Source organism: Gossypium arboreum, chromosome 12, assembly GCF_025698485.1.
Source record: "Gossypium arboreum isolate Shixiya-1 chromosome 12, ASM2569848v2, whole genome shotgun sequence".
Lineage (NCBI taxonomy): Eukaryota > Viridiplantae > Streptophyta > Magnoliopsida > Malvales > Malvaceae > Gossypium > Gossypium arboreum.
The window spans coordinates 114,778,408-114,799,690 of NC_069081.1; the positions used below are offsets into that span (position 1 = coordinate 114,778,408).

General features: G+C 34.7%; 1 long non-coding RNA gene across 1 annotated transcript; it reads right to left on the reverse strand.

Moving 5' to 3' along the window:
• Positions 1-6,753: 6,753 nt before the first annotated feature.
• On the reverse strand, positions 6,754-8,139 carry LOC128285635 (uncharacterized). The gene is made up of 3 exons (XR_008276152.1): positions 8,060-8,139; positions 7,504-7,590; positions 6,754-6,877 (listed from the first exon to the last, which is right to left on the reverse strand). It is a non-coding gene; the product is annotated as an uncharacterized LOC128285635 (long non-coding RNA).
• Positions 8,140-21,283: the final 13,144 nt, after the last annotated feature.

The window sequence follows — 21,283 nt, forward strand, 5'->3', positions numbered from 1 at the left end:
CAAAGCCATATTTCTAATATGGACTTACATGGCTCATTTCGTTCTGTTCTGTCAACCCTAATATCCTAACATTCCTAGGGTTCAACCGGCTTCCTAACACTTCTCCTCTGTCACTTCACCTTAAATTCGACTTTAAATATTTTCATAACATAAATATATAAATGCTGGAAATTGACAATAATACTGTAAAATAAAAGAATATTGCATTTATTTACTGTAAACTTACCTCGATACAAAATGTGACTAAACTTTACAATTTAGTCCTTTACTTTTCTTTTCCCGATCTACTCTCAATTTCGCTCTTCTTGATCTATAATAGCAAATTTAGCTTATTTAATATCAACATTTATCAAAACAACCCTTTACTCAAACTTTGGCAAAATTACATTTTGCCCTAAACTTTCACATATTTGCACTTTTGCCCCAAGGCTCGTAAATTAAACTTCATCCTATTTTCTTATGTTTTATGACATGCTGATCATTTTTCCTTCTATGGCAACATCAAATTCACACACTAACATGTACTTATGACTATTAGGTATTTTTACCGATTAAGCCTTTTACTCGTTTTCACTTAAAACCAAGTAGCACAAGTTGTCTAACATAATTTAAAACCTCATGTTCCATCATAAAACATCAAAATACACAAATTTCACCTATGGGTATTTTTCCAAATTTGATTCCTAACTTAAATTATTGCTAGCATAAGCTTTATCGAGCTAAGGGACTTCAAAAACGTAAAGATCATTAAAAGCGGGCTTGGAATCACTTACTATGAAGCTTGAAAGTTGAAGAAACCCCAGCTATGGAGAGAGGTAAGGTTCTGCTGGTAACTTGAAGAAGATGATACAATTTTATCATCTTTTTACCTTTTATTAATGTTAATAACCAAATGACCAAAATGCCCTTCCTTACTAAACTTTCAAAAATTCCTTCCATGTCCTAATTTTGTCCATGAACTTAAAATTGGTCAAATTACCATTTAAGATCTCTAATTAATATTCCAAAATAATTTCATACTAAAACTTCTAGAATGCAAGTTTTGCAAATTATTCGATTTAGTCCCTAACCTCAATTTAAGCACTTTATGCATAGAATTTTATCACGAAATTTTCACACAATCATGTAATCATACCATGAACCTCAAAATAATAATAAATTTTTTTTTTACCCTGAATTTGTGGTTTCGCAACCACTGTTCCGTTTAGGCCCTATTTCGGAATGTTACATTTCTCCCCCCCTTTAGGGATTTTCGTCCCGAAAATCTTACCTGTGAAGAGATATGGGTACTGTTTTCGCATAGCCTCTTCGGTTTCCCATGTAGCCTCGTCTACCCCATGTCTATTCCATAGTACTTTCACAAGTACAATACTTTTGTTCCTTAATTACTTTACCTCTCGAGCTAGAATCTTTCTGGGTTCTTCACCGTAAGTCATGTCTGGCTGAATCTCAACCTCTGTTTGAGAAATCACATGTGACGGATCTGAACGATAACGACGTAGCATAGACACATGAAATACATTATGAATCTTCTCTAACTCAATCGGTAAAGCTAACCGATATGCTAATGGTCCGACTCTCTCAATCACTTCAAACGGTCCAATAAAACGTGGACTTAGTTTGCCTTTCTTGCCAAATCTGAGAACTTTCTTCCACGGGGATACTTTCAAAAAAACTTTGTCACCAACTTGATATTCGATCTCTTTTCTTTTTAAATCTGCATACGACTTCTGCCTGTCTGAAGCTGCTTTTAAACAATTTCTGATAACTTTCACTTTTTCTTCCGTTTCTTTAACTAGATCAACCCCGTAAATCTGGCTTTCTTTAAGCTCATCCAATATAAAGGTGTGCGGCATTTACGTCCATACAAAGCTTCATAAGGTGCCATCTTCAAACTTGACTGATAACTATTATTGTAGGCAAACTCTACCAATGGTAAGTATTTTTCCCAACTACCTTGAAATTCTAATACACAACATCTAAGCATATCTTCAAGTACACGAATAACTCTCTCGATCGACCATCGATTCCGAGGGTGAAAAGCCGTACTAAAACTCAACCGTACCTAAAGCCTCTTGTAACTTCTTCTAGAACCGTGAAGTAAATCTTGGATCTCATGCGAAATGATCGATAATGGCACTCCATGTAGTCTAACTATCTCGAAATGTATAACTCGGCCAACTTGTCAAGTGAATAATCCATACGGATTGGGATAAAATGAGCCGACTTAGTTAGCTTATCAATCACAACCCATATTGCATCTTTCTTTTTCAGTGTTAACGGTAATCTGTCACAAAATCCATAGTAACTCGTCCCATTTCCATTAGGAACTAGCACAGTTGCAATAATCCGAGGGTACCGATGTTCGCCTTTACCATTGACAAATCAAGCATCTAGAAACAAACTCAAATATCTCTTTTCATTCCTACCCACCAATACAATTTCTTCAAATCATTATACATTTTGTCTTGCTGGATGAATAGATAAAGAACGCTATGTGCTTCCTGTAAAATCTTCCGAATAAGCTCATCATTCTTTGGTACACAAATTCGTCTCTAAACATCAAACAACCATCGAACCAATCCGAAATCGATTCTATGCGACTCACATTGAACTCTTTTAGCTTGTAACTCATTATCATCTTTTCGAGCTTCACAAATCTCTTCAAGTAATACCGGTTTAGCTCTAAATTCAGCTAAAATAGAACCATCATCGACATGGCTAAATTGGTATTCAAAGCTCATAATGTAAATAAAAGTTTCGCTTAAAGCGTCAAGAACTACATTTGCCTTACGGGTGATAATCAATCACTAACTCATAATCTTTAAGCAATTCCAACCATCTTCTTTGCCTCAAATTCAAATCTTTTGAGTCATCAAGTATTTCAAGCTTTTATGATCGGTAAATATCCAGACCTTTCACCATACAAATAATGTCTCCAAATCTTCAATGCAAATACAATAGCACTAGCTCTAAATCATGTGTCGATAATTTTTCTCATGTGGCTTCAATTGTCTAGAGGCATAAGCAATTACCTTTCCTTCCTGCATGAGTACACAACCGAGCCCATTCAAGGATGCATCATCAGAATCACAAATTCTTTACCCGGTTCGGTACTGTACTAAGATAGAGCTTCGTCAACAATGCCTTTAACTTGTCAAAACTTTGTTGGCACTTCTCATCCATTCAAACTTAACATCCTTCCGTAGCGGTCTCGTCAGCGGGTAGCTATCATGGAAAATCCTCCACAAATCGTCTATAATATCCGCAAGACCAAGAAAACTTCTAACTTCGATACATTTCTAGGAGGCTTCCAATCAACAATGGTTGAAATCTTACTCGTATCAACCTTAATACCTTCACGAGACAATATGTCCAAGAAAACCAACTTCTCGTAACGAACTCACTTTTTCGAACTTGGCATACAACCTGATTATCTCTCGAATTTGTAAAGCTGTTCTCAAATGCTCGCATGCTCGGTCTCATCATGAGAATAAATCAAAATATCATCAATGAACACAACTACAAACTTATCTAAGTATGGTCTAAAATTCGGTTCATTAAGTCCATAAAATGGCAGGAGCATTAGTCAAGCCAAATGGAATCACAAGGAACTCATAATGACCATACCTAGTCCGGAAGCGATCTTGGGACATCGACTCTTTAACTCAGAATCGATAGTATCCGGATCTCAAATCTATCTTGGAAAACACAGAGCTCCTTCAATTGATCAAACAAATCATCAATTCTAGGCAATGGATACTTGTTCTTTATGTTACCTTGTTAAGTTGCCGATAATCTATGCACAATCTCATCGATCCGTATTTTTTTTCACAAATAGCACTGGTGCACCCATGGTGAACTACTGGGTCTTACAAAGCCTTTATCATTAATTTACTGCAATCGAGCTTTCAATTCTTTCAATTCCAATAGAGCCATTCTATAAGGAGCAATAGAAATGGGCGTGGTACCGAATCAACTCAATACCAAACTCAACTTCTCTAACAGAGGCAAACCCGGTAGTTCTTCGGAAACACATCGGAAACTCACATACCACGTGCATCGATTCAATTTTCAATTCGGATCTTTAGTGTTCAACACAAAAGCAAGATAAGCTTCATACCCTTTTCTCAAGTATTTACGGCGGACATAATGAAATTATAGGAAATGAACTATCTGACTCTTCTGAATTAACCCGAAGAATTTCACCATTTTCACACTTCAACTCAATGAATTTCTTTCCACAATTCACTATCACATCATGTGTAGTCAACCAATCCATACCAAGAATCACATCAAACTCATCAAATGGCAATAGCATGAGATCGGTAGGAAAACAAGAGCCTCTAATCATTAAAGGACAATTTCTACATACCTTATCTACTAATACATGCTTGCCTAATGGATTCGATACTTTAATCACAAATTCTGTAGATTCTATAGGCATACTTATACTAGGCATCAATTTCATACAAACATAAGAATGAGTTGAACCCGGATCAATCAGAGCAATGACATTAATATCATGTAGAGAAAATGTACCCGTAATCACATCGGGGGAGGATGCCTCTTCGCGTGCACGAATAGCATAAGTCCTTGCAGGGGCTCTAACATCTGGTCTCACAGTCGAATCTCTAGAGGTACCTCTGTTACTTGCTCCTACTCCCGGTTGCCTCGGTGATCTGCCTCTAGTAGGAGCATTTCCGGATCTAGCACTCTGTGTTACCTCTCGGCTAGCCACTTCTGGACATTCTCGTACAAAATGATCTGGAGCACCACATTTATAGCAAACATTTTCGCCTGCCCGACAAGGACCATAATGAAGTCTACCACACCGTGGACACCCTGATCTATCTTGTCTGACATTACCTACACTCGTAGTCGAGGTGGTCTGAGCCTTCGGATCCTTAAATCTGCTACCTCTATTCTGACTAGATTGCCCTGCCGAAAAGCTAGATCTGGTAGAAAACTCTCTGGGCCTCTTGGATGTAGCCTGAAATGATCTGCTCATCTGTCTCTTCTTTGTATCTTGTATCTCTGTCTCAACTTTGCCTTTTCTTTTTAATAGCTCCTCTGCCTTACAGGCTCTCTCAACTAAAATAACAAACTCTTTTATTTCTAGGACACCCACTGACAGTCGGATATCATCATTTAACCCATCCTCAAACCTTTTACACAGGATAGCCTCTGTGGACACACATTCTTGAGCATATTTACTGAGCCTGACAAATTCACGCTCATAATCGGTCACCGTCATATTGCCTTGTTTCAATTCCAGGAATTCCTTTCTCTTCTGGTCAATAAACCTCGATCGATGTACTTTTACGAAATTCTTCTGAAAGAAATCCCAAGTGACCCTCTCTTCGGTACAACCGATACAAGTGTCTTCCACCAGTAGTAGGTGAGTCTCTAAGAAGTGATACTACACATTTCATACATTCCTCGAGTGTACAAGATAATTCGTCAAAGACTCGATAGTATTTTCTAACCAAAATTTCGCTCTTTCGCATCATCATCTTTTGTTGCTCGGAACTCTTACGCCCTTGTTTCTGATTCTATCAACTGGTGGTTTTCTCTTACCACTGCACTGGATGGGGAAGCTTGAGCTACATGGGTAGCCCGAGAATCATGAGGGGTGGAGGTCTAAGCACGGATTCGCATGCGAACGAACTCGGCAAACAAATCATTCAAAGCTTGGAAGAGAGCTTCTCGAGTCACTCCTCCCGATCAACTATTCTTGGCCTATTCTTAGATGGGCTGCCTTACGTGGAAGCGGTAGCATTACTTTCTACATCATCATCACCGACTACCGGATCCATTACTATAAAACAAAATATTTAAAAAAATCGTCAGAGTCGTCACACTATCAAAATACAAGTATGGCATGTATAGCTAGACTTTTCTCACACTAACTGCTCCGAGAACCGACTAAACCTGCTCGATACCAATAAATGTAACACTCCTTACCCGAGACTGCTGCCAGAATCGAGCACGAGGCATTACTAAACTTATTCTATCCCTTAAATAGGTTTAAATTGTTTATTTAAGCATTTTGGAATGTGCTGCCATTCTGCATCGTAGTCACCTAAAAATTCATATCTTGAGTTCCGAAACTCGAAATTAAGATCCGTAAATTTTTCCTGAAACTAGACTCATATATCTATCTACTAATTTTTTTCATAGATTTTTGACTCGGCCAATTAGTATAGTTTATTAGTTAAAGTTTCCCCTGTTTCAAAACTCGACTGCACTAACCTCTTGTTACTACGAACCATGTTTCTTCCTGTACAAAATTCATATCACTAAGCCGTTTGTTTCTCTTAAAACTAGACTCAACAAGGATTATAACCATATAAATTATACCTTCTAATTATTTTTTACAATTTATGGTGAATTTCCAAAGTTGAAATAGGGTTCCAGAAATTGCTCTGACCCTGTTTTACTAAAACTCAGATATATCATGAAATATAATACCTTTACCTATTTTTCTTATTCCATAAGAAAATAGACATAATAAGATTTAATTTCATATATTATTCATCTTCAAACTATGTTTATACAATTTTAGTGATTTTTCAAAGTTACGTCATTGCTGTTACTTGAATCTGTTTTTAGGTTACTTTCACATTTTCATAATTTTCATGTGATAATCACCATTCAATCATACATATTAATAAACATGCATATCATCGGTCATTTTATTAGCTAATCACTAGCAAGTATTTACACATCATTCATTGTTCATATTATACCAAAAGTGGCTAAGTTTCTATACATGCCATACACAAAACAAAACGCCTAATTATACCGAGTTATTTCTTTGATAGTGTGATCGGCCTCCGACGTTTCCTTCGATCCCCGAGTGGCTAGATAAGTACTATAAGAAGAAGAAAATAAAGAGATTAAGCACTAGGCTTAGTAAGCTTACAAGCAAATAAATCACAACATTCAACATAATGGATAATTATGCATAATATCATCTAACATCATAAATTTCTTTACTTCTCAATTTCTATCTTCTTCTTTATTCCCTTACCTTCTTTCTTACCTGACCTTTCCTTTTTCATAAGTATAATCTACTTTTCCTTTGCTGTTAATTCACTGTAATTTAACTCGTATCCTGACCCGTTGAACCACTCGGAATACTAAGGATACTAGGGTCGTTCCTGTCTATCAATATCCTGCCAATGCCATGTCTTTGACATGGACTTACATGAATTATTCCTGTCTCCAATGCCATATATAATATGGACTTACATGGCTCAATCCTGTCTCCAAAGCCATATTTCTAATATGGACTTACATGGCTCATTTCGTTCTGTCCTGTCAACCCTAATATCCTAACATTCCTAGGGTTCAACCGGGGCTTCCTAACACTTCTCCTCTGTCACTTCACCTTAAATTCGACTTTAAATATTTTCATAACATAAATATATAAATGCTGGAAATTGACAATAATACTGTAAAATAAAAGAATATTGCATTTATTTACTGTAAACTTACCTCGATACAAAATGTGACTAAACTTTACAATTTAGTCCTTTACTTTTTCTTTTCCCCGATCTACTCTCGAATTTCGCTCTTCTTGATCTATAATAGCAAATTTAGCTTATTTAATATCAACATTTATCAAAACAACCCTTTACTCAAACTTTGGCAAAATTACATTTTTGCCCCTAAACTTTCACATATTTGCACTTTTGCCCCAAGGCTCGTAAATTAAACTTCATCCTATTTTCTTATGTTTTATGACATGCTGATCATTTTTCCCTTCTATGGCAACATCAAATTCACACACTAACATGTACTTATGACTATTAGGTATTTTTACCGATTAAGCCTTTTTACTCGTTTTCACTTGAAACCAAGTAGCACAAGTTGTCTAACATAATTTAAAACCTCATGTTCCATCATAAAACATCAAAATACACAAATTTCACCTATGGGTATTTTTCCAAATTTGATTCCTAACTTAAATTATTGCTAGCATAAGCTTTATCGAGCTACCGGGACTTCAAAAACGTAAAGATCATTAAAAACGGGGCTTGGAATCACTTACTATGAAGCTTGAAAGTTGAAGAAACCCCAGCTATGGAGAGAGGTAAGGTTCTGCTGGTAACTTGAAGAAGATGATACAATTTTATCATCTTTTTTACCTTTTTATTAATGTTAATAACCAAATGACCAAAATGCCCTTCCTTACTAAACTTTCAAAAATTCCTTCCATGTCCTAATTTTGTCCATGAACTTAAAATTGGTCAAATTACCATTTAAGATCTCCTAATTAATATTCCAAAATAATTTCATACTAAAAACTTCTAGAATGCAAGTTTTGCAAATTATTCGATTTAGTCCCTAACCTCAATTTAAGCACTTTATGCATAGAATTTTATCACGAAATTTTCACACAATCATGTAATCATACCATGAACCTCAAAATAATAATAAATTTTTTTTTTTACCCTGAATTTGTGGTTTCGCAACCACTGTTCCGTTTAGGCCCTATTTCGGAATGTTACATGGTAAGATTTATGTTTTATACCTATGAACTTACTAAGCTTTTATAAGCTTACTTGAGTGTAATCAATGTATCTTGTAGATTACGTGAAAGTATACGGAGGATCGGATCAACACAGAGGGTCACACTATCCAGATTATCTCCGGTAGCTTTTGTAAATTTCTTTTTGATTTATATGGCATGTATAAGGTTTGATGATTATATAAATACTAAGACCTGTTTAATAAATATACATTAAAGTAAAGAATGATGAAAATGTTAAATAGTATAATTATAATAGTAGTATAATTTGGTATCAAATTGATTGAAATGAATTGGTTGGTTGGATTGGTCTCGGTTTTAAAATTTGCAGGAAATGTTAGATATTTATAAAGGGGTTATATTGAGCAAAAAAAAAAGAACTTTGGGATTTTGTGAAAAATTCCCTATGGTTTTGATTTAATTCTGGTTTGGTCTCGAAGTATGTTTTGGGCTTTGGAGGCCCATCTAAAGGACGCCATGACATGTTTTATTAAATGAATAGTATTTAACTCGTATTAATGGAAAATTAATTTGTTAAACTCCGGTAATGCCTCCTACTCTATTTCGGCGATGAATACGGGTAAGGGGTGTTACATTTAGTGGTATCAGAGCCCGGTTTAGCCAGTTCTCGGAATATGTGTTACGTGTAAAGTGTTTAGAAATACATGCCATATAAATCTGTGATAGTGTGATGTGTATGATTCGATCTAATCTTTGTCATTTTTATAGATATTCTTCGATTATAAAGATGTCAGATAGACTGAACGCACCGAACAGAGGAAGCTAATGTGAGAATGCGGACTTGAACAAGGAACAAGTAATGATATTCCAATTTTTATGATGCGAGAGCGAGAACTTAAAAATATGATTTATGGAGTTATGAATCAGTGGTATAAGGAGATGATACAAGAAAGCAGTCAGGCTCAACCACCTCCTCCCCCTACTGCACCACCTGTGGTACCTCCGGTTGCTCCTCCACCTCCTTCAATAATTGAAACTAGTAAACGTTCTCCGATTGAAAAGCTTAGGAAGTTTGGAGTTGAAGACTTTCGAGGGAGATCAGATGATGACCCTGTAAAAGCTGAGTATTGGCTACAGAGTTTGGTAAGAATTTTTAAATAGATGGCTTGTTCTTCGGAGGATTATCTACGATGTGCCGTCTCATTATTAAAAGAAGAAGCATATAATTTGTGGGAAACTGTGAAAGCTGTAGTACCTGCAGAGAAGCTTACTTGGGAATTTTTCCAGAACGAGTTTAAAAAGAAATATGTGGGGAAAGATATCTAGACAAGAAAAAGAGAGAATTTTTTGACCTACGGCAGAGAAATAAGTCAGTGGCTGAATACGAAAGAGAATTTGTCTATCTCAGCAAATATGCTCGAGACATTGTACCTACTGAAGAAGAAATGTGTATCAGATTTGAAAAATGGTTAAATGATGAGATTAGAATGATGATTGGGGGTAATGAAATACGAGAGTTCGTTGTTTTGTCAGACCGTGCTCAAAAGCTCAAAGAAGTATACAACAGAAAAATGCAACGAGATCGGAAAAATAAAGAGTCATTTAAAATAGGTGCTTCTAAGTTATTTTCAGATTTGCCGGTAAAGAAATCTAGAGAAGAAATTAGTCGAACTACATCAGTGCCGGGAAGATTAGGTAGAGGTAGATCAAGATAATCTGGTTTCAGGATATTTGATAGACCTGCAGCAAGTGTGAGCAGTGTTCAGAATACTCCCCGGCCTAAGTGTTAATATTGTGAAAGACATTATTTTGGTGAATGCAGGACTAAGATAGGGGATTGTTATAAATGTGGGGCTACTGATCATCTTATTCGAGATTGTCTCCAGCTGTAAAAAGATGAAGTGGATCAGAAAGAGATACAGAAAACCACTCCCCAAATAAGTAGACGTTCGGGCCAGAGCAGTGCTACAGGGGCTACCCGTTCGGGTATGAGAGAACCAGTTAGTCAATCAGAGAATAGAGCACCAGCACGTACCTATGCCATTCGAGCAAGGAAAGAGGCTACGGCTCCTGATGTAATTATTGGTATTTTCTATCTTTATGATGTTACTGTTTATGCATTAATAGACCCTAGGTCTACTCATTCATATATTTGCACTATGCTAGCATCTGCAAAAGAAATTATCTGTTGAGTCCACTAATTATGATATACAAGTCACTAATCTATTAGGTCAAAGTGTGATGGTTAATTTAATATATCGTAATTGTTCACTGAAAGTGAAAAGCTGTGAATTCCCTGCTGATTTGATGTTGTTACCCTTTCGAGAATTTGATATTATTTTGGGGATGGATTGGTTAACAAAACATGACGTTGTAGTGAACTGTCAAGAGAAACGGATTGATTTGAAAAATCAGACAGGAGAAATGATTTCGGCTAAGTTTGGAAATATGAAAGATAATGTTCGAATTATTTTAGCCTTTTCAGCTCAGAAGCTAATACGGAAGGGTAATGAAGCATATTTAGCTTATATTCTTGATACGATTCTGAATCAAAGTTGAAACAGTTGCCAGTTGTTAATGAATTTGCTGATGTGTTTCCTGAGGAATTGCCAAGTTTAACACCAGATCGCGAAGTTGAGTTTGTGATTGATGTAATCCCGGGAACAGCTCCAATATCTGTAACACCATACAGAATGGCACCGACTGAATTAAAAGAGTTAAAGACTCAGTTGCAAAAATTGTTAGATAAGGGGTTTATTAGACCGAGTACATCTCCTTGGGGTGCACATGTTTTGTTTGTAAAAATGAAAGATGGCTCGTTGAGATTGTGTATAGATTACAGACAATTAAATAAGGTTACAATCAAGAACAAATATCCTTTGCCCCGCATTGATGATTTGTTCGATCAGTTGAAAGGTGCTGCTGTGTTTTCAAAAATAGATCTTCGATCTGGGTATTATCAGCTGAAAGTTAAAGAATGTGACGTCCCAAAATCTGCCTTCAGAACTCGGTATGGTCATTACGAGTTTCTGGTAATGCCATTTGGTTTAACTAATGCTCCTGTTGCAATAATGGACTAGATGAATCGAATTTTTGAACCTTATTTGGATAGATTCGTGGTTATATTTATTGATGATATATTGATCTATTCGAAGACCGAGCCTGATCATGCACAACACTTGAGAAGTGTGTTACAGACCTTGAGAGAGAAGTAGTTGTATGCAAAGTTCAGCAAGTGTGAATTTTGGCTACATGAGGTTGGATTTCTGGGTCATATTGTTTCAGCTAAAGGAATTCGAGTAGATCCAAGTAAAGTGTCAGCAGTGGTGAATTGGAAAACTCCAAAGAACGTAACAGAAGTGCGGAGTTTCCTGGGATTAGTGGGATACTACCGCTGATTTGTTAAATATTTTTCAATGATTGCCTTGCCGATGACTCGATTACTTCAGAAGAATGTTGAATTTGTATGGTCTGAAGAGTGCCAACAAAGTTTTGACCAGTTGAAGAAGATGTTGACAGAAGCTCCAGTGTTAACTCAGCCAGAAGTAGGTATACCATATGTTGTGTATAGTGATGCATTTTTAAATGGTTTGGGTTGTGTTTTACTGCAATTAGGGAAAGTAGTGGCAAATGCTTCTTGGAAATTAAAACCGTACGAGAAAAATTACCCTACCCATAATTTGGAGTTGGCCGTGATTGTGTTTGCTTTAAAAATCTGAAGACATTATTTATATGGGGAAAAATGTTATGTGTATACCGATCACAAAAGTCTGAAATATTTGATGACACAGAAAGAGCTAAACTTGAGGCAGAGATGATGGCTCAAACTATTGAAAGATTATGATCTTGTTATTGATTATCACCCGGGGAAAGCTAATGTGGTCGCTAATGCACTTAGCCGAAAATCATCATTGTTTGCACTTTGAACAATGAATGTTCATTTGTCCTTTAATGAAGATGGCTCAGTATTAGTAGAGTTGAAAGCAAAATCTACATTCCTTCAACGGATCCGTGAATTACAGAGTGATGATTCGAAACTAGTGCTGAAACGACAAACGGTTCAGGATAATTTGAGTTCAGAATATAGCGTTGATGATGGTGGTATGTTGCGTTATCGTAATAGAATTTGTGTTCCGAATAATCCAGAATTGAAAAATGATATTCTTGCTGAAGCTCATAATAGTAAGTATTCTATTCATCCGGGTAGTACAAAAATGTATTGCGATTTAAAAAGAATGTACTGGTGGCCTGGTATGAAGCGAGAGATTTGTGAATTTGTTGTAAAATATTTAATCTGCCAGCAGGTGAAAGCAGAGTATCAAGTACCAACAGGTTTATTACAACCTATTATGATTCCTGAATGGAAGTGGGAACACATTACGATAGATTTTGTATCAGGATTGCTTGTGACTCCGAAAAAGAAAGATTCAATCGGGGTTATCGTTGATAGATCGACAAAGTCGGCACATTTTATTTCAGTCAGATCAAATTTTTCATTGGAGAAGTTAGGGGAATTGTATATTTCTGAGATTGTGAGATTACATGGAGTTCCAATATCTATTATTTTGGATCGGGATCCGAGGTTTACTTCGAGATTTTGGAGTAAATTACAGGAGGCTTTGGGCACTAAATTAAATTTCAAAGATGTTTTTCATCCTCGCATGCATAAATGAATGAGCGAGTGATTCAGATTTTAGAAGATATGTTAAGGTGTTTTGTACTTAAGTTTGGCGGCAGCTGGGAAAGGTATTTACCTTTAGTCGAATTTGCTTATAATAATAGTTATCAAACTAGTATTAAAATGGCGCCATTTGAAGCTCTGTATGGAAGAAAGTGTAGAACTCCATTATATTGGTCTGAATTAAGTGAACGGAAACTAATAGGAGTGGACTTGATTAGGGAAACCGAAGAAAAAGTTTGTATTATTCGAGATTGTTTAAAAGCTGCCTCCGATCGGCAAAAATCATATACAGATTTAAAGAAAAGAGATGTAGAGTTTAATGTGGGTGATCGTGTATTCTTGAAAGTGTCACCGTGGAAGAAAATTTTGCAGTTTGGTAGAAAGGGAAAACTCAGCCCACGATTTATCGGGCCGTATGAAATCATTGAAAGAATCCGGTAGCTTATAGATTGGCTTTACCCCTGGAGCTTGAAAAGATTCATAACGTGTTTCATGTGTCTATGTTGAGACGGTACAGATTAGATCCATCACATGTAATTTCTCATACAGAAATAGAGCTCCAACCCGACATGACTTATTCAAAAGAACCGGTGAAAATTCTAGCTTGGGATATTAAAGAGTTAAGGAACAAACGGGTACCGTTAGTAAAAGTGTTGTGGCATCGACATGGTGTGGAGGAGGCAACCTGGGAAACAGAGGAATCAATGAGATCACAATATCTAAACCTATTTTCAGGTAACAATTTTGAGGACGAAATTTCTTAAGAGGGGGAGAATTGTAATAGCCTAAATTTTCAGTGGTGTCGGAACAGTGATTCGAGATCACTAAATCTGACAAATGAGTAGAAAATATTAATAATTTAGTGAATATAAGTTAAGTGTGAAGTTAGGAAAATTTTTGAAATAGCGAATAGTGTACTAAAAATAAAAATTTTAAAAATTAGAATCGAAAATGAGATATCGAGAGTTTGAAAATTTTAAAACGAGCCATAAATATTTTTATAAATATTTATGGAGTGTTAATAAGTTAGTATTGAAGTTTCGTTAAGAAATTTTAAAGTTTCGATAGTTAATTGAATAAAAAAGATTAAATTGTAACAAATGTAAAATTATGGGAAATGATTAAATAGCTTAAATGATAAAAGAAATAGGGTTTAAAAGGCAAATAGATCCAAGGTCTATTTGGGTTGGACGGCAAGAGGCATGAAATCAGCAGGAAAATTGATGAATTAAGGGCAAAATTGGAATATTGCAAAATTTACTTAATAAACCTAGGACTAAAGTGGAATTATCTAGATTTCTCATTATTTTTCTGCATTCTCATAAGCAAAAACACCATAGAAGGGTTTTCTTAAGCTGGTTTTTCATATTTTTACTGCAAATCGAAAACCCGAAGCAAGTTGAGGAAAAGAAAAAGTAGCTGATTAGTCCCTGAACTTTCACAAATTTTGCAAATCGACCTAGGTAAGTTCATATGCTTGAAGTTTAATGATTATATGTTAATTTTATGAATTATATAATGTAATATGTATGATGAAATATATTTATTGATAAATAGAGAATAAAATAACAACCCAAAAATCGAAAAAATGATTAAATTGAGCGGAATGTCGGATTTGAGTACTTCTAATCAGTGACAATTGATAAGTAGTAGCCTCAGCTATTGATCAGTGATGAGTGACAAGTGACAAGTGATAAGTGGTAGCTGTAGCTACACTTATCTGATCAGTGACAAGTGATAAGTGATAAGTGGTAGCTTTAGCTACACTTATCTCGATCGATGACAAGTGATAAATGTGATCAAGTAAGACCGCCAAGCAAGACTATGACTTCAAAAGGTGATAAGTGATCATACGCAAGACCATAGTTATACTATGGCAAAGTGAAAGTGAAGTACTCAATTTTCCGTAACCATTCCCTAATTTGGTTAAAGAATGATATGTGACAAATGGGCCCAAAAGAATTAAAAGAAATAGATAAGAGGTAGTAAGTTTATACAAGAGAACTCACCAATGGCTGTGGTTGACAGGTGAACTTAATAATTGTGTATATTGTATAAGTGTATAAATATTTGGTAAGATTTATGTTTTATGCCTATGAACTTACTAAGCTTCTATAAGCTTACTTGAGTGTAATCAATGTCTCTTGTAGATTGACGTGGAAGTATATAGAGGATCGGATCAACACAGAGGATCACACTATCCAGATTATCTCCGGTAGCTTTTGTAAATTTCTTTTTGATTTATATGGCATGTATAAGGTTTGATGATTATATAAATACTAAGACTTGTTTAATAAATATACATTAAAGTAAAGAATGATGAATATGTTAAATACTATAATTATAATAGTAGTATAATTTGGTATCAAATTGATTGAAATGAATTGGTTGGTTGGATTGGTCTCGGTTTTAAAATTTGCAGGGAATGTTAGATATTTATAAAGGGGTTATATTGAGCAAAAAAAAAAACTTTGGGATTTTGCGAAAAATTTCCTATGGTTTTGATTTAATTCTGGTTTGGTCTCGAAATATGTTTTGGGCTTTGGAGGCCCATCTAAAGGACGCCATGACATGTTTTAGTAAATGAATAGTATTTAACTCGTATTAATGGAAAATTAATTCAGTAAACTCCGGTAATGCCTCCTACTCTATTTCGGCCACGAATACGGGTAAGGGGTGTTACAGAGACTTCCTGATTATGGATTGCATGCAACCGATTCATGCATGCATGGTTACATTTTTAATAGAGAAATGGTTTGATGTTTATAATTCTTTCTTATTTAGTTCAAGAAGTTAGTAAAGGTCCGAGCAATCGAGGCAAATAACTAGTGGAGTAGATTCTGTTTTAGAGTTACTGGTGAGTTCCTTCTTACTTCCTTTGAATTATGAAACTTTCGTGATATGTGGTTTTTTTACGGTAAGTTGTCTCTATTGTAAATGAGTTGATATGTTGTGTTTGGACGTGTGTGTAATAAATTAATATTGTATGTGTGAGCATGGTCATTGTCGATGTAAAAACACCCTCCTTGTTGCACGAGCCTAGTACTAGACAAGTTGTGATATATGAAAATGTGGAAAAGTGATATGTTTGTGATGCCTCCAGTATGGAAATTATATTGCAAACTGAACTAACAGATCACGACTCAACCTTGTAGGAGAACACGTGTTCAACTTAACAAGGATGTTACGATGATTTATGGTGGAATATGGATATGAAAATGAACATGGTTGATATGTGATTCGAATTTCTGAAACATGGGTCTAAGGTTGGCACAATGATGGGTCGTTGATAAGCATGCATGTTTGTGACTAAGGGGTGTTACAGACTAGAAGTAAAAATTTTTTTCTCATATATCTACTAGTCTGGTTCCAACTCACTCTTTGTGTTTGATTGATTGTTTTTTTTTTTGGACAAATTATAAAGTAAAATTTTGATGGTTAAAATATGTTTCAAATCCTTATATACTTTCTCCATTTAGAATTTAATCCCATTACTTTTATTTTTAAAAATTTATTCTCTCTACTTTTCAAAATTAAAAATTCAGATCCACTTGACAGCTAAAATTGTTTTGTTAACAATGTTAACAATTGAACTTACATTTTAAAAAATGAAAAGTATAGGGATTAAATTCTAGAAAGGAAAGTAGAGGGGCTAAAATCCAAAAGTACAAAAAAACATAGGGACTTGGAGCATGTTCAACCAAAATTTCGAATAAAATTTGTTAAATTATATCTTTTTTTTTTTTTTACAACGATGATTTGAACCCAAACTATTTCAAAACATTTGTTATAGAATGACCTAATTTGAATTTAAAATAAATGAGTGTTGCAGACAAATGGTAACATTTGTTATGTAATGACCTAATTTGAATCTAAGAACTCAGTTAAAACATTTTAAAGTTTATAGACTAATTTAAAAATGAACCCATACTTTGAAGACATTGATGGAAATTAACCCACAGAAAAAATAAAGAAAAAACAAGTAGAACGAAATTTCTAAATTATATATTTAACCTTTTTTTTTAACAAAAAACATGCGCTAGCTGCATGGGGAAGAGGAAGAGCAACGCCACACTTCTGGGTTGAAGAAACACCACCAGAAATTGAGGCCATCATAACCAGAGAATATAGGAAAATTGACTAAAAGGAAATGTTTATTGCAAGAGAAGGCTGAGTCCGGATAAGGGAATGGGTCACAAGAAATCTGAGGAACTCAGAAATGGATGGATCGAAGCAGTAAAGATACAATGCAGATTGCAAATCTAAAAGCTAAAATATATCAGGGAAAAAAAGTACGACGACATAAAAATTGAAGAGGGAACATTTTTTAGGGTTTTGTTTTTCTGTTTATTTTCTTGGTTTCTTTTATTTCTATCTGACCATTGGAAGGTGAAAAACCAGGGGTAGTGCCCATGGTTTTTGACAATTAGATTTCTTTTTTTGTTTTTGCATTTTCCAAAGAACTTTTTCTCCCTTTTTCAATAAAAGTGGCTAGCTTTTAATTTCAAAAAAGAGAAAAAGCTAGGCTAAAAGTAAACCTAATCATGTGCCAGGTTTAGTTCGAATCAATGTAAAATTTTAGGCTTGAATCCGACCTAAAAAATAAGCCTAAAATTTTACCTAAGCCCGACCCAGATAAAAATGCTAAACCTGAGTCTGGCCTAGCCCATCCGTATTAATTTTTAGATTATTTTTTATATAAAAATAAATTTAAAAAATGTAATACATCAAAACATTAAAATAAATGTAACAGTCCGTTTCCAATAAAAATCAAAACAGTGGTTTCGGGACCACAAATCCAAGTTCAAAAAGAAAACTAATTTAATATTATTTCGTAGTCTGCATTATGATTGAAATATCGTATCAAATATCAATGGAATTCAAAATTTGAGGTCCTTATATGGTGAATAGACCAATTAGTGGAGTTAGTAGATAAGTGTGATGATTCATCATTGAAAATTTAAGAAAAGAAAAGGACTAAATTGGAAAGAGAAATAATTAAATATGATAAAAATCTAATATCATCTTATTTCATCATCTTTCCCAAATCAAAATATATGGAAACCCTAGCTATGGAATTTGGGTTTTGAGCAAACTTATTTGGCTCAATTAGGTATGTTGCTTGTCCTGTTTTTAGTAATTTTTATATTTTCGAGATCATAATAGCTTAATCTAGCTATCTCGGGGATTAATTTGTAAAGTTATGAAAGTACTAGGGTTTTTCCATGGATGAACATAGTTGAATTATGAAGTTTTATGGTAGAAAATGAAAGGTTGTTGATAGATAAACAACATTTGTAAAGCGAATTTTGATGAAATTTTGATTTAGGAATTAAATTATAAATATGTAAAATTCATGGAAAAATTATGAATTTTATGAAATACATGGGCTATTAATGTTACATGTAAAAATCGGCTAGGCTTGGAATAAGGATTAAATTGCATGAATTTCATTTTCCAAGTCTAGGGACGAAATTGTAATTAATTAAAAGTAGGGGCAAAATGGTAATTTTGCCTAAAGTGTGAATTAGATTGAATTGAGTATTAATTGTATTAAATTAATGTTAAATTCATTCGTATAGATCCGGATAGACCAAATACGGAGTCAGATCGAGGAAAAAAAAAGTGTAGGATTAGTAGATTTTGCATACACGAATAATTATCGAGGTAAATTTGTGTAACTAAACTGTGTATGTTTATATGTTTAAATTGAATATTATGTTTTTGAATGGTATAAATGTCATATATAAGAAATTGATCACATATCCAACAATGTCCGATAAATAATAAGTCTCATTTGGATAAATGAGATTCGATGGATACAGGGTTCCCGAATTGGTTGTGGTCCTGCATGTGTTGCGAACACACCACAGCTCGAAAGAGCATCTGATTATTAGCTCTCATGAGCTTCCCATTATACGGTTCTTGTGAGTTTCCTGTTAATAGCTCTTCGAAATATCTCGATTGGTTGTGATACTACATGTGTTGTGGACACACCACAGCTCTTCGATATATGACTCTTCGGAGCTTTCCATTAAAGGCATTTTCATGAGCTTCGCGATTAATTGGCTCTCTGGAGCTTCCAGATATTAGCTCGCTTGAACCTTCCCGATATTGGCTCGTGTGATCTTCCCATTAATGGCTCTTCGGAGCTTCCCGTTACATGGCTCATATGAGCTTCCCGTTATATGGCTAAGAAGAGCTTCCCATTTACATGTTTGTATAAATAGACATGTACATGAATTAACGGATTATAATTTTGTACACTTTATGTGTACTACCCATGTATCCATCGATATTTTAAATGATTCAGTGGGTAAAATCCTGACATGAGAAAATATATGAATTTAAAAGTGAATCACTACCTGTATATACGTGAAATACATGGAATTTATATATGAACATAAGATGTGGAAAGTTTATGAATATGGAAATTTGATATTTGATGAACTCATACATGTTTCTTGATATTCATTTGAAATACATGACTAACATGTTTGATCAGGATATGTGTTTAGGCATTTGGCCAAATTGGTTTGAGCATGTTTAGTTAGCTTACCTTAAATGTGAATTAAATGGTAAGTTAATTTCCTGTTATACGAACTTACTAAGCATTAAATGTTTACTCTGCTTTATTTCCTCTATTTTATAGTGATAAACCTTAAAAGTAATATATTTTAACCCCATGCTTGGCATATTTTTGGATGATTTATTATAAGATTTAGTGAATGTGATGCTCCTAATCCTTTAATTTCATGTTTTATATCCAGATGAGCATAGGAAAGCGAAAAGTGCAAGAAAAAGGCCAAAAACGGACAAAATAGGTTTATTTCAGTGCTACACACGACCCAAACACTTCCATACGGGTAATCTACATGCCCGTGTGAGACACACGGGTAGACCACACGCCCATGTGTCATGGCCATGTCGACTTAAAACCATATCAGAATTACGCACGGCCTGAGCACCATCACACGGGCGTACCACATGGCCGTGTCCCTGTCGAGACCTATTTTAATTCTACTCGAAAAAAGCAAATTTTGGGCTATTTTGGGCATTCCAAAGTCTATTTAAACACACGATAAGAGGATCTAAGGGGGGGACGCAGAGTAGAACACAGGAATTACTCGAAGAACGCCAACAGATTCAGCTCGGAAGCAGGATCTCCTACAAGACTGAAGATCTCCCTCCAATTTCTCTCTCGAAGTTTTTGGGTTTCTTTATTTTTTTTTATTTTCCTATTTTTGAGATGTTTTCCTATTACATTATGAACTAAACTCCCTAAATACCTAGGGAGGATGAAACCTAAGACTGATCTTGTTATTTAATATTCTGATTTAATGATAAATACTTGTTCTTGTTCGTAATTATGTTTTATTAATTCTTGTTTTAATATTTTCAGGATATAGATTCAAGTTGATGTGCTTATTCAGTGGAGCAAAAGTCCCTGTTTAAGAGTAGATCTCACATAATTAAGCGGAGTTGCATGCTACCCTAGAAATAGGGCGATATAAATCTGTCGGATTAGAGTCAAATTTAATAACGGAATCCATAGATCGAGTGAATGTGACAATAGGGGTTTTAATTAGAAAGAGATTTCAATTAATCAACCTAGAGTCAGTTGTTTTTAGTCTCGAAAGAGATATTAACATAATTTAGGGATTTCTACGTATCAAGACAAGTGAATAAATCGTTAGATTCAGAATCGGAATAATAAGTAAAGTTTAGGTGGATTATTCCTTGGGTATTTTCTTTATTATTAGTTTATTCGATTACTTTCTTCACTTTCTGTCGTGTTCATTAGTTAATTAGTTAGTTAATTTTAGATTAAAACAAATCCCTTATATTTTATGCTAAATAATAGAAAGAAAGTTAATACTAGTACTTTTAGTCCTTATAGATATGATACTCTGGACTCTCCGTAACTATACTACCATTCGATAGTTGCGCTTGCCTTAGTCGTGATCGTAGTCTAGTTTAGTGGTTCATAAAATAACCATCAAGTTTTTGGCGCCATTGCCGGGGACTATGATATTAGGAACTCTTAATTTTTATTACTTTAGCCGTTTTTATTTTTTTTACAATTTATTTTTGTTTTATTT